The sequence below is a fragment of the Musa acuminata genome, chromosome BXJ3-6 (assembly GCF_036884655.1).
Source record: "Musa acuminata AAA Group cultivar baxijiao chromosome BXJ3-6, Cavendish_Baxijiao_AAA, whole genome shotgun sequence".
Taxonomy (NCBI): Eukaryota; Viridiplantae; Streptophyta; class Magnoliopsida; order Zingiberales; family Musaceae; genus Musa; species Musa acuminata.
Genome location: NC_088354.1, coordinates 40,946,832 through 40,960,098, shown reverse-complemented (window position 1 = coordinate 40,960,098; position 13,267 = coordinate 40,946,832). Strand labels below are relative to the sequence as shown.

Below are 13,267 nucleotides of genomic sequence, written 5' to 3'. Positions count from 1 at the left end.
CATCAAGAAAGCCGAATGATATATATTCGAGTCTATCCTATAATTTATTAACTTTAAAATTTTGAATTAAATTGACGTCCAACTCAATTTGAAATGGTATCACCTATCGATACAAGTAAACAGTTTGCATCACTTCCATTCGATAAAGATGTATTAATCTATCATTAATAGTGATAAGATACATTTTGGCTTTAGGTCATGTCACAATAGAGGTCATGCTACGCTACAGTCAAGTCAGTAAGGGGAGCACCCCCACACACTGAGCCAAAGATCATACTAAGACGCTGCTCGGTATGTCCCGACCCGATAAGCCCGGGACGATGGCCGCATAAAGGTACCATCTCACCTCTCGAGGATCGATCGTCACGCCAATCCCGCGTACGACCAATCCTCGTACAATAGTATAAAAGCTCATGGCGGCATCTGGCCCAGGGGGAAAAAAGGAAAAAAGAGAACTCCACACTGATTGATTGATTGAGGGGTCACGGTCGGTAATCACTCGACGGGTCCTTCTGTGCAAGAGAGCTATCATCCCCAAAGCAAGATCATTTCGATCAAGAGAGATTGCCTCCCCCTATGTGCCGACCAGCATCTCGGCGAAGAACCATCAACCAACGTCTCGAGTAAGAGCCACCAACCAGCTTTCCGACCTCGGCAACCAGCTCAGACGATCGAAGACTCTCGACATCGACCCGTGAATGAAGCCGTGCTAACTCATCAACCACGGTGCATCAGTTCACTAACAACTAGATTTTCCAAGAAACAGTTTGCTTCAAAAGAGCATGCAATTAATAAGCTTGCATGATGTTATATAACTTATATATAACATATAACATGTTATATATAGGCTAGACATGTTATATATTAGTTATCGAAAGTGATGAAGAAGTTAATAAATACTCACTGGTTTTAGATGCTTATGAGCATATATTAATTTACTAGACAAATCCTTGTGTAAGAAGCAAGATAATTATTAGAATGATGTTATATAAGGTGATCTTCTTAACTATGATTTCATTCAAAATTTACTTAACACACACATCGGCTTTAGATGCTTATAGACGTACACTAATTTAATCATCAGAGTGATTTTACCAAACAAACCCTATAAAGTTAAAAAAAAAAAAAAACATGATATAAGGTACAAATATAATTGATTCTTGAATCCAATTGGGTTAAGGGACGCATGATACTGTTCAAATACTTAATGACTTCTTTTTATCATACTCAAAAACAGATTAAGTCAAATCATTTGTATCAAATTGAATTGATGACCAAATTTAATCTTACCATAATGTTAAAAGGAAGTCGACCTCTGAGCATCCAGATTGATTCTAGATATATGCTATCAATGAGAGTCGTAAGTGATCATGGTTTTTATTTTCAATTGGGAGTCTAGCTCAAGTCAACTTGCTAAGGACTTCTATGGAGTCACCCAATAAGACTCGACTATGATGATATAGACTATTGTCTCTTTCACTCATAATTGATATAACGCATAACAACACAATCTAATTGTTTATAAACCATAAAAAAATTCATAATCGAGATCAATTTTGAGCATCATAGAGAACTCCGAGTCGATCATCCCACCAACTGACCCAATGTCACAAGCCTCTCCCTTACCATCGTAATTGCTTCCTCAATAGGCCAATCAAGTCTAGCCTCAACCATGTCTACCTCAATATGAGGTGCACTCCACTAATAAGATGAGTATACCTTCGCATGAACAATTGATGACATGTAACATGAGATCCAAAAGGGTTAAGAGCTTTACTAAGTGGTTCTATCGAGCGAATCTCCTATCACTCATTAAATTTTTGAGAAACTTGTTCTCTCTAATTTCATCTATCAAATCTAGAGATTTTTTATGGAAGCTCTGGATCATGTCGATGCATTCATGATGCAAATGGCCCCACACACTATTTCTCACACTCATATGTTGTACTTTTTTTAAAAGAAATTCTCTACTCTCAATTTCATCTTACTTCGATCATATCTTTCAAACGGTCAGTAAAAGAATTCAAAGTCTACTTCGTAAGTAAGAAAGACACAAAGAAATCTACAATAGTACTGTTAACCATTTCGATAAGGTAATGATTTGTTCATAACTAATTATAAGGTTCAATGACGAAACTTGACAAATAGTCATTTACACCCACCCATGATGATCTATGCAGTCACTAATGGTCTAAGATGATGATCCATGCAATCCTTAGCCATTAAACTTTAACGATAATTTCGATCACCTCCAAATGATAAATCAATATATGACAACCGAAGCTTTTACGTCAAAGAAGAGAAAGACAATAAACAATTGGTGCATGAATCGCTGAGGACGAATGTTGTATTAGTCCCACATCGCCATTCTAATTAGATGTATAAACCTTATTTTAAGCTTTGGAAGCGCTTTTATCACCGAGCCAGGTAGCGTTGGCTTGTAACCCAAGCGGGGGCTAGTGAGGTTTGGAATGGTCTATGGAGCCATAGCTGGGTTGGTTGCGATCGTGTAGAAACCTGGCCTGCCCGTTCCAAGTCAGGTAGCTGAGTCACGTGGCTTGGGCGAAGGCCTGTGCTTCATGGCTCTTAGAGCAGAGGGCACCGCGTCAGGCTGGCTTCACAGAGCAGCGATAACCACTCTCTCTTGACGGTGGAAGGATAACAGGTCGGCGCACATCGCATCCACCACCCCCACCTCCCCTCCTTAGACCAGACCACGACCTTTTTACTTTTTCGATATTCGTCCAAAATATTAAAAAGTATTTTAAAATTTAAAAATATATAACCTTTTATAGAAGATTTTTAAAGATATTATAGTCAATAAATTAAAATTGAATCATTTTTATCAAGTTGAATTGATGACTAAATTTGACCTTAGCATAGCGTTAAAAGGAAGGCCCTGAAAATAATATTATAAGAAAATCAAATATAGAAAGTCCCATAAGAACATATTGACGAAGAAACATGTCTCTTAATTTTTATTACAATAGTCGACCTCTTTAAAGGAGCATCCAGATTGATTCTAGATATATGCTATCAATGAGTCCTAAGTGATCATGGTTTTTCTTTCCAATTGGAAATCTAACTCTAAGTCAGCTTGCTATGGACTTGTATGGATTCACCCAATAAGACTCGACTAGGATGATATAGACCATTGTCCCTTTCACTCATAATTGACATAACTCATAATAACACACAATCTAATTGTTGATAAATCATAAAAAAATTTCTTAATCGAGATCAATTTTGAGCATCATAGAGAACTCCAAGTCATCATCCTTCACCATCATAATTGCTTCCTCAATAGGCCAATCGAGTCTAGTCTCAACCATCTCTACCTCAATATGAGGTGCACTCCACCAACAAGACAAGTCTAACTTTGCATGAATAGTTGATGATGACATGTAACACAAGATCCAAAAGGGTTAAGAGCTGAACTAAGTGGTTCTGTCGAGCAAAACTCCTATCACTCATTAAATTCATGAGAAACTTATTCCCTCCAATTTCCATCTATCAAATCTAGAGACTTTTGAAGCTCTATGACCCCTTGGATCATCACGACGCATTCATGAGACAGTTGGCCCCACACACCATGTATCACACTCTCATACGTTACACTTTTCTTTAAGGAAATGCTCGGGAATGATATTCTCAGTTTCATCCGATCATATCTTTTAGATAGTTAGTAAAAGAATTCAAAGTCTACTTCTTAAGCAAGAAAGATGCAAGAAGTCTGCAATGGTGCTGTTAACCATTCGATAAGGTAATGATTTGTTCCTAATTATTAATGAACTTATACGTCATGGCCGAAGAGTCGGCAAGATTTGATCCATGAGTCGATGTCCAGAGATCTCAGTTGGTTGGGCGAAGTGCTAGAGTTGGCTGGATCAGGGGTCGGGATGTTAACGTCGTCTTCTAAGAACACGTCTCTCAGTCATTTGGAAGAAGTGCTGACACCAATTGGATCAGGGGTCGGGATGTTAACGTCATCTTTGGGAATGTGTCTCTTGGTTGGGACGGTCGCACCTCTGGGTGTGGCTGAGTTCTTATACACAAGCCCTGGTCGGGAGGTTCCTGACTTGAGCCCCTCGTAAATTAAGTCAGTTGCCTTTTTTTCTTTCCCCTGGTCAGATACTGGTCAGAGGCTTTTATATTGTTGCTCGATGATCAGTCGTACGCAGATTTGGCATAACGGTCGATTTCCCAAGTGATGATATGGTACCATTATACGATCACCGCCTGGTATGCACGGAACGATGCCATGCGACATTGTCCCAAGTTTTTTAGGACGGGACTCGCCTAGGGGGCGCCTCCTTTGTCACGACCCGGGTCTGTTGAGCTAACTGGTCAATGTAATATCCTATTAGTCCCACATCGGAAGTGGGGAATGTGTATGATTAGCTTATAAGGGCCTGATGAGTGTACTACGTAACCTCCCGCTTAAGCATTTTGGTCCGCCGTTGAGGACCAAAATGGAGTTATTGGCCAGTTAGCTCATCAAACTCGGGTCGTGACATTTGGTATCAGAGCCGACCTAGCATTAGGGCAGGGTGAGAGGGCTCGAGTAGGAAAGGGCTACCACTGAGTTAAACCTCACATGCACTATGCTAGGGTTCGATCTGGGATATGTCGGGCCTTGACGAGGACGTCAAGCTAATTGGGTTGGGGATAATGTAATATCCCATTAGTCCCACATCGGAAGTGGGAAGCACCTCTCATGCTGACTTGGCAGGAGCATGATGCGACGTAAGTCGTGATGTGATCGATCCAATATATGTCTTATCACTAGTTGACTATGTTATAAGGTTTAATGATGAGACTTGACAAGTAGTCATTTACAAAATGGAGTTATTGGCCAGTTAACTCATCAAACTCGGGTCGTGACATTTGGTATCAGAGCCGACCTAGCATTAGGGCAGGGTGAGAGGGCTCGAGTAGGAAAGGGCTACCACTGAGTTAAACCTCACATGCACTATGCTAGGGTTCGATCTGGGATATGTCGGGCCTTGACGAGGACGTCAAGCTAATTGGGTTGGGGATAATGTAATATCCCATTAGTCCCACATCGGAAGTGGGAAGCACCTCTCATGCTGACTTGGTAGGAGCATGATGCGACGTAAGTCGTGATGTGATCGATCCAATATACTACGTAACCTCCCGCTTAAGCATTTTGGTCCGCCGTTGAGGACCAAAATGGAGTTATTGGCCAGTTAGCTCATCAAACTCGGGTCGTGACATTTGGTATCAGAGCCGACCTAGCATTAGGGCAGGGTGAGAGGGCTCGAGTAGGAAAGGGCTACCACTGAGTTAAACCTCACATGCACTATGCTAGGGTTCGATCTGGGATATGTCGGGCCTTGACGAGGACGTCAAGCTAATTGGGTTGGGGATAATGTAATATCCCATTAGTCCCACATCGGAAGTGGGAAGCACCTCTCATGCTGACTTGGCAGGAGCATGATGCGACGTAAGTCGTGATGTGATCGATCCAATATATGTCTTATCACTAGTTGACTATGTTATAAGGTTTAATGATGAGACTTGACAAGTAGTCATTTACAAAATGGAGTTATTGGCCAGTTAGCTCATCAAACTCGGGTCGTGACATTTGGTATCAGAGCCGACCTAGCATTAGGGCAGGGTGAGAGGGCTCGAGTAGGAAAGGGCTACCACTGAGTTAAACCTCACATGCACTATGCTAGGGTTCGATCTGGGATATGTCGGGCCTTGACGAGGACGTCAAGCTAATTGGGTTGGGGATAATGTAATATCCCATTAGTCCCACATCGGAAGTGGGAAGCACCTCTCATGCTGACTTGGCAGGAGCATGATGCGACGTAAGTCGTGATGTGATCGATCCAATATATGTCTTATCACTAGTTGACTATGTTATAAGGTTTAATGATGAGACTTGACAAGTAGTCATTTACACCCACCCACAATGATCTATGCATTCACTAATGGTCTAAGATGATAATCCATGCAATCACTAGTCATTAAACTTTGACAATAATTTCAATCTACTCCAAATGGTAAATCGACAACCGAAGCTCTTACTTAATCTCTATTATCTCATCATGTCAACGAGGCAAATATATGCGCCCAAGGTTGGATCTCACTCCAACTCGACCAATCCTGAGTCAACTAATGATCACTCCTCGAATCAATTACGTCTTTCAAGATCTCGAAATGATCATATAACCACTTTCCTCAAAATGATCACTCCTCGACATTTGGTATCAGAGCCGACCTAGCATTAGGGCAGGGTGAGAGGGCTCGAGTAGGAAAGGGCTACCACTGAGTTAAACCTCACATGCACTATGCTAGGGTTCGATCTGGGATATGTTGGGTCTTGACGAGGACGTCAAGCTAATTGGGTTGGGGATAATGTAATATCCCATTAGTCTCACATCGGAAGTGGGAAGCACCTCTCATGCTGACTTGGCAGGAGCATGATGCGACGTAAGTCGTGATGTGATCGATCCAATATATGTCTTATCACTAGTTGACTATGTTATAAGGTTTAATGATGAGACTTGACAAGTAGTCATTTACACCCACCCACAATGATCTATGCATTCACTAATGGTCTAAGATGATAATCCATGCAATCACTAGTCATTAAACTTTGACAATAATTTCAATCTACTCCAAATGGTAAATCGACAACCGAAGCTCTTACTTGATCTCTATTATCTCATCATGTCAACGAGGCAAATATATGCGCCCAAGGTTGGATCTCACTCCAACTCGACCAATCCTGAGTCAACTAATGATCACTCCTCGAATCAATTACGTCTTTCAAGATCTCGAAATGATCATATAACCACTTTCCTCAAAACGATCATACGCTCAAAATGACTAAGTCGTTAAATTGATCATAGATTTATTGTGAGAAGCTAATGGAAGATTACAACTCACTATTCACTCTAAAAATGAAATTGTTTACCGCCATATTAAGCATCAGCCAATAATAATTAAAACTTGTAACACAAGTGTAAAATAGGGAAATCCAAGTCGGGCCAACCAGTCCTCTTAGATCCCAATGTCAACAGGTCGGGCTTTCTATCCTCCCCACAGCCAATCCTACGTAGTCCCAACCTCTCACCCTCACCAAAACAAAAAAAAAAGAATAAAAGTCTTTATTCTTTTCAACACCAGTCTCACAAAAGATAAACCTTTGCACCTCTAACTAATTAAACCATTGCCATCTTTCTCTCCCGTCATCACCCATACCGACCTCGTACGTGTTAAAATGATTGACAAAGGGCTTATATATATTTGTATGACTATCTCCAACTCTTCCTTCTCTCACTCCACATTCTTCTTCATCGATGCGTCAGGCCAACCAACTCAATCGCCCAATCTCAACTGGTCAAATCCACCTTCCTCTCAACTGGTCAAATCCACCTTCCTCAACTCACGAAAGAAAAGAAACGTAGTTTATGTTCATTCTGATCGAGATTATTATTATTTTTTTAATGGTTGAGAATTTTCACCACCGCGTCACACCATCATTTATGTCAAAAACTATAATATAAACGTATATTAGTCCTTTTTATCAACACATTCTTATATATCCATCCAAATAAAAAAAAACGTATTTGATACGATCAACACATTCTCTTCGTACATGATATATTGTCTATGAAAAAAAAAAATCCAAGACATATGATATGATAAATATACCTTTATCTAAAATGAAAAATCATTCAAGATATTCAATGCGATCAAGTCATTACGCGTGACGCATGTGTTTCTTTTGCATAAGATATATTTATCCAAAATAAAAGGAATATTTGAAACATCTGAACATTCTAAAAAAAATAAAATTTTTAATATGTTTTAAAATATTTTTTTAACACAATATATTCATTCGGAATTAAAAAATATATAAAGCATCAAACGTATTTCTAAGAAAACGCATTATGCAAGGAAAAAAAAAGAATTTGTCCATAGTTAAAAAAATCTAAGACGTTTGATGCATTCTAAAATCCTTTCCTTTTTTTTTTTTGCATACAATATATTCATCCAAAATAAAAATAAATAAATAAAGCATTATTAAATCGTTTATGAATGTAATGATGACTATAAGTCCTCACCTCCAAGGTGACGCCAAAACATGACCCCAACGTTGCGCAATACTACAATTTTGCCTAATACGTAGGTTGGAGTTTGCTGTATGGTTAGTACGCTATTCCGTACAAGCTGTTCCAACACCAACGGGAACAAAGCGTGCCCGAATACGTTATCCTCTGCTTCTTCCCTTCCACTCTCCGCTCTTTTCCCCTTCTCTCCCCTCTCCGTCAAACCCTACTTTTTTGCAAGCAGATCTCTCGTCTTAATTACACTGACATCCTCGTCTTAATTCCTCGATCGATTAATCTCGATTGCGAAATCCTTGCGTGATCGAATTGCCGGAATCCTTGTATCATCTTCTTCTTTCGTTACGGTGCGTCGATGATGTCTTCGTGGTATTGAGTGTGGGGCTTCCCCGTTCTTGTTGGACCCTCTTTTTCTTTGGACAGGGTTTGAGTCGGGAGCGTTGCGGTCGCTCCTGTTTCTGATCTCCGTCGGATGGAGCCTCGCGTGGGGGACAAGTTCCGCCTTGGTCGCAAGATCGGGAGCGGTTCCTTTGGAGAGATCTATTTAGGTCTGTGGCCTCTTTTGGTTTCGATCTTTTCTCAATTCGGGTGCTACTTCGTGCAGATTTTTCCTTCTTTTGTTGCAGGAATGATAAAAATCTGATCGTGTGGGGTTGTTGTTGTTGTTGTTATCTTTTGATGCAGGAATTAATCTCTAAACAAACGAAGAGGTTGCCATAAAGCTCGTAAGTTTTGCCTTTTAACGAGGATTATAGCTTCCAATTTTTTTCCCTGTTCGGTGCCCTGCAGATAATATATTGTTCGTTTAGTAGATACTCTATGTTGATGGGGTTCGAAAATAATTGCTGAATTCTTTCATTGCCTGCTTATATTTTACTCTTGGTCTTGACGTGCATGGTTTCTACTGTTCATCAGGCTTTCTACTGTTCCATCATACAAGACAAAGATGTGCATCTATTACGGAAAGAACACATCTTGGAACACAGTCAAGAAAATGCCACATGAGTCATCTGGTTTTAGTTATCTGATGTAAGCTCATTTCAGGTAATTATGTTCAAAGAAGATGTTCATGTGTGAGGAGAGATTGAAAAAGATGACGAAGAAAATAGTCTCATATTGATGCACATCAAGAAAGCCGAATGATATATATTCGAGTCTATCCTATAATTTATTAACTTTAAAATTTTGAATTAAATTGACGTCCAACTCAATTTGAAATGGTATCACCTATCGATACAAGTAAACAGTTTGCATCACTTCCATTCGATAAAGATGTATTAATCTATCATTAATAGTGATAAGATACATTTTGGCTTTAGGTCATGTCACAATAGAGGTCATGCTACGCTACAGTCAAGTCAGTAAGGGGAGCACCCCCACACACTGAGCCAAAGATCATACTAAGACGCTGCTCGGTATGTCCCGACCCGATAAGCCCGGGACGATGGCCGCATAAAGGTACCATCTCACCTCTCGAGGATCGATCGTCACGCCAATCCCGCGTACGACCAATCCTCGTACAATAGTATAAAAGCTCATGGCGGCATCTGGCCCAGGGGGAAAAAAGGAAAAAAGAGAACTCCACACTGATTGATTGATTGAGGGGTCACGGTCGGTAATCACTCGACGGGTCCTTCTGTGCAAGAGAGCTATCATCCCCAAAGCAAGATCATTTCGATCAAGAGAGATTGCCTCCCCCTATGTGCCGACCAGCATCTCGGCGAAGAACCATCAACCAACGTCTCGAGTAAGAGCCACCAACCAGCTTTCCGACCTCGGCAACCAGCTCAGACGATCGAAGACTCTCGACATCGACCCGTGAATGAAGCCGTGCTAACTCATCAACCACGGTGCATCAGTTCACTAACAACTAGATTTTCCAAGAAACAGTTTGCTTCAAAAGAGCATGCAATTAATAAGCTTGCATGATGTTATATAACTTATATATAACATATAACATGTTATATATAGGCTAGACATGTTATATATTAGTTATCGAAAGTGATGAAGAAGTTAATAAATACTCACTGGTTTTAGATGCTTATGAGCATATATTAATTTACTAGACAAATCCTTGTGTAAGAAGCAAGATAATTATTAGAATGATGTTATATAAGGTGATCTTCTTAACTATGATTTCATTCAAAATTTACTTAACACACACATCGGCTTTAGATGCTTATAGACGTACACTAATTTAATCATCAGAGTGATTTTACCAAACAAACCCTATAAAGTTAAAAAAAAAAAAAAACATGATATAAGGTACAAATATAATTGATTCTTGAATCCAATTGGGTTAAGGGACGCATGATACTGTTCAAATACTTAATGACTTCTTTTTATCATACTCAAAAACAGATTAAGTCAAATCATTTGTATCAAATTGAATTGATGACCAAATTTAATCTTACCATAATGTTAAAAGGAAGTCGACCTCTGAGCATCCAGATTGATTCTAGATATATGCTATCAATGAGAGTCGTAAGTGATCATGGTTTTTATTTTCAATTGGGAGTCTAGCTCAAGTCAACTTGCTAAGGACTTCTATGGAGTCACCCAATAAGACTCGACTATGATGATATAGACTATTGTCTCTTTCACTCATAATTGATATAACGCATAACAACACAATCTAATTGTTTATAAACCATAAAAAAATTCATAATCGAGATCAATTTTGAGCATCATAGAGAACTCCGAGTCGATCATCCCACCAACTGACCCAATGTCACAAGCCTCTCCCTTACCATCGTAATTGCTTCCTCAATAGGCCAATCAAGTCTAGCCTCAACCATGTCTACCTCAATATGAGGTGCACTCCACTAATAAGATGAGTATACCTTCGCATGAACAATTGATGACATGTAACATGAGATCCAAAAGGGTTAAGAGCTTTACTAAGTGGTTCTATCGAGCGAATCTCCTATCACTCATTAAATTTTTGAGAAACTTGTTCTCTCTAATTTCATCTATCAAATCTAGAGATTTTTTATGGAAGCTCTGGATCATGTCGATGCATTCATGATGCAAATGGCCCCACACACTATTTCTCACACTCATATGTTGTACTTTTTTTAAAAGAAATTCTCTACTCTCAATTTCATCTTACTTCGATCATATCTTTCAAACGGTCAGTAAAAGAATTCAAAGTCTACTTCGTAAGTAAGAAAGACACAAAGAAATCTACAATAGTACTGTTAACCATTTCGATAAGGTAATGATTTGTTCATAACTAATTATAAGGTTCAATGACGAAACTTGACAAATAGTCATTTACACCCACCCATGATGATCTATGCAGTCACTAATGGTCTAAGATGATGATCCATGCAATCCTTAGCCATTAAACTTTAACGATAATTTCGATCTACTCCGAATGATAAATCAATATATGACAACCGAAGCTTTTACGTCAAAGAAGAGAAAGACAATAAACAATTGGTGCATGAATCGCTGAGGACGAATGTTGAATTAGTCCCACATCGCCATTCTAATTAGATGTATAAACCTTATCTTAAGCTTTGGAAGCGCTTCTATCGCCGAGCCAGGTAGCGTTGGCTTGTAACACAAGCGTGGTCAAATGAGGTTTGGAATGGTCTATGGAGCCACATCTGGGTTGGTTGCGATCGTGTAGAAGCCTGGCCTGCCCGTTCCAAGTCAGGTAGATTGAGCCATGTGGCTTGGGCGAAGGCCTGTGCTTCTTGGTTCTTAGAGCAGAGGGCACCGCGTCAGGCTGGCTTCACAGAGCAGCGATCACCACTCTCTCTTGACGGTGGGAGGATAACAGGTCGGCGCACATCGCATCCACCACGCCCACCTCCCCTCCTTAGACCAGACCACCACCTTTTTTCTTTTTCGATATTCGTCCAAAATATTAAAAAGTATTTTAAAATTTAAAAATATATAACTTTTTATAGAAGATTTTTAAAGATATTATAGTCAATAAATTAAAATTGAATCATTTTTACCAAGTTGAATTGATGACTAAATTTGACCTTTTCATAGCATTAAAAGGAAGGCCCTCAAAATAATATTATAAGAAAATCAAATATAGAAAGTCCCATAAGAACATATTGACGAAGAAACATGTCTCTTAATTTTTATTACAACAGTCGACCTCTTTATAGGAGCATCCAGATTGATTCCAGATATATGCTATCAACGAGTCCTAAGTGATCATGGTTTTTCTTTCCAATTGGAAATCTAACTCTAAGTCAGCTTGCTAAGTTGTATGGATTCACCCAATAAGACTCGACTAGGATGATATGGACCATTGTCCCTTTCACTCATAATAACACACAATATAATTGTTGATAAATCATAAAAAAATTTCTTAATCGAGATCAATTTTGAGCATCATAGAGAACTCCAAGTCATCGTCCTTCACCATCGTAATTGCTTCCTCAATAGGCCAATCGAGTCTAGTCTCAACCATCTCTACCTCAATATGAGGTGCACTCCACCAACAAGACAAGTCTAACTTTGCATGAATAGTTGATGACATGTAACACAAGATCCAAAAGGGTTAAGAGCTGAACTAAGTGGTTCTGTCGAGCAAAACTCCTATCACTCATTAAATTCATGAGAAACTTATTCCCTCCGATTTCCATCAATCAAATCTAGAGACTTTTGAAGCTCTATGACCCCTTGGATCATCACGATGCATTCATGATACAATTAGCCCCACACACCATGTATCACACTCTCATACGTTACACTTTTCTTTAAGGAAATGCTCCGGAATGATATTCTCGGTTTCATCCGATCATATCTTTTAGATAGTTAGTAAAATAATTCAAAGTCTACTTCGTAAGCAAGAAAGATGCAAGAAGTCTGCAATGGTGCTGTTAACCATTCGATAAGGTAATGATTTGTTCATAATTATTAATGAACTTATACGTCGTGGCCGAAGAGTCGGCACGATTTGGTCCATGAGTCGATGTCCAGAGATCTCAGTTGGTTGGGCGAAGTGCTAGAGTTGGCTGGATCAGGGGTCGGGATGTTAACGTCATCTTTGGGAATGCGTCTCTTGGTCGGGACGGTCGCACCTCTGGGTGTGGTTGAGTTCTTATACACAGGCCCTGCACGGGAGGTTCCCGACTTGAGCCCCTCGTAAATTAAGTCAGTTGCCTTTTTTTCTTTCCCCTGGTCAGAGTCTT

At 39.6% G+C, this 13,267-nt stretch overlaps 1 long non-coding RNA gene across 2 annotated transcripts; it reads left to right on the top strand.

Annotated features, from left to right (window-relative positions):
- The first annotated feature begins 8,070 nt into the window (after positions 1-8,070).
- Positions 8,071-9,229, top strand: LOC135639679 (uncharacterized). 2 transcript variants are annotated; one of them, XR_010497003.1, is made up of 3 exons: positions 8,188-8,653; positions 8,790-8,830; positions 9,021-9,229. It is a non-coding gene; the product is annotated as an uncharacterized LOC135639679 (long non-coding RNA). The 2 variants fall into 2 exon arrangements; XR_010497002.1 differs by lacking the exon at positions 9,021-9,229 and having other exon boundaries at positions 8,071-8,653; positions 8,790-8,963.
- The last annotated feature ends 4,038 nt before the right edge of the window (positions 9,230-13,267 follow it).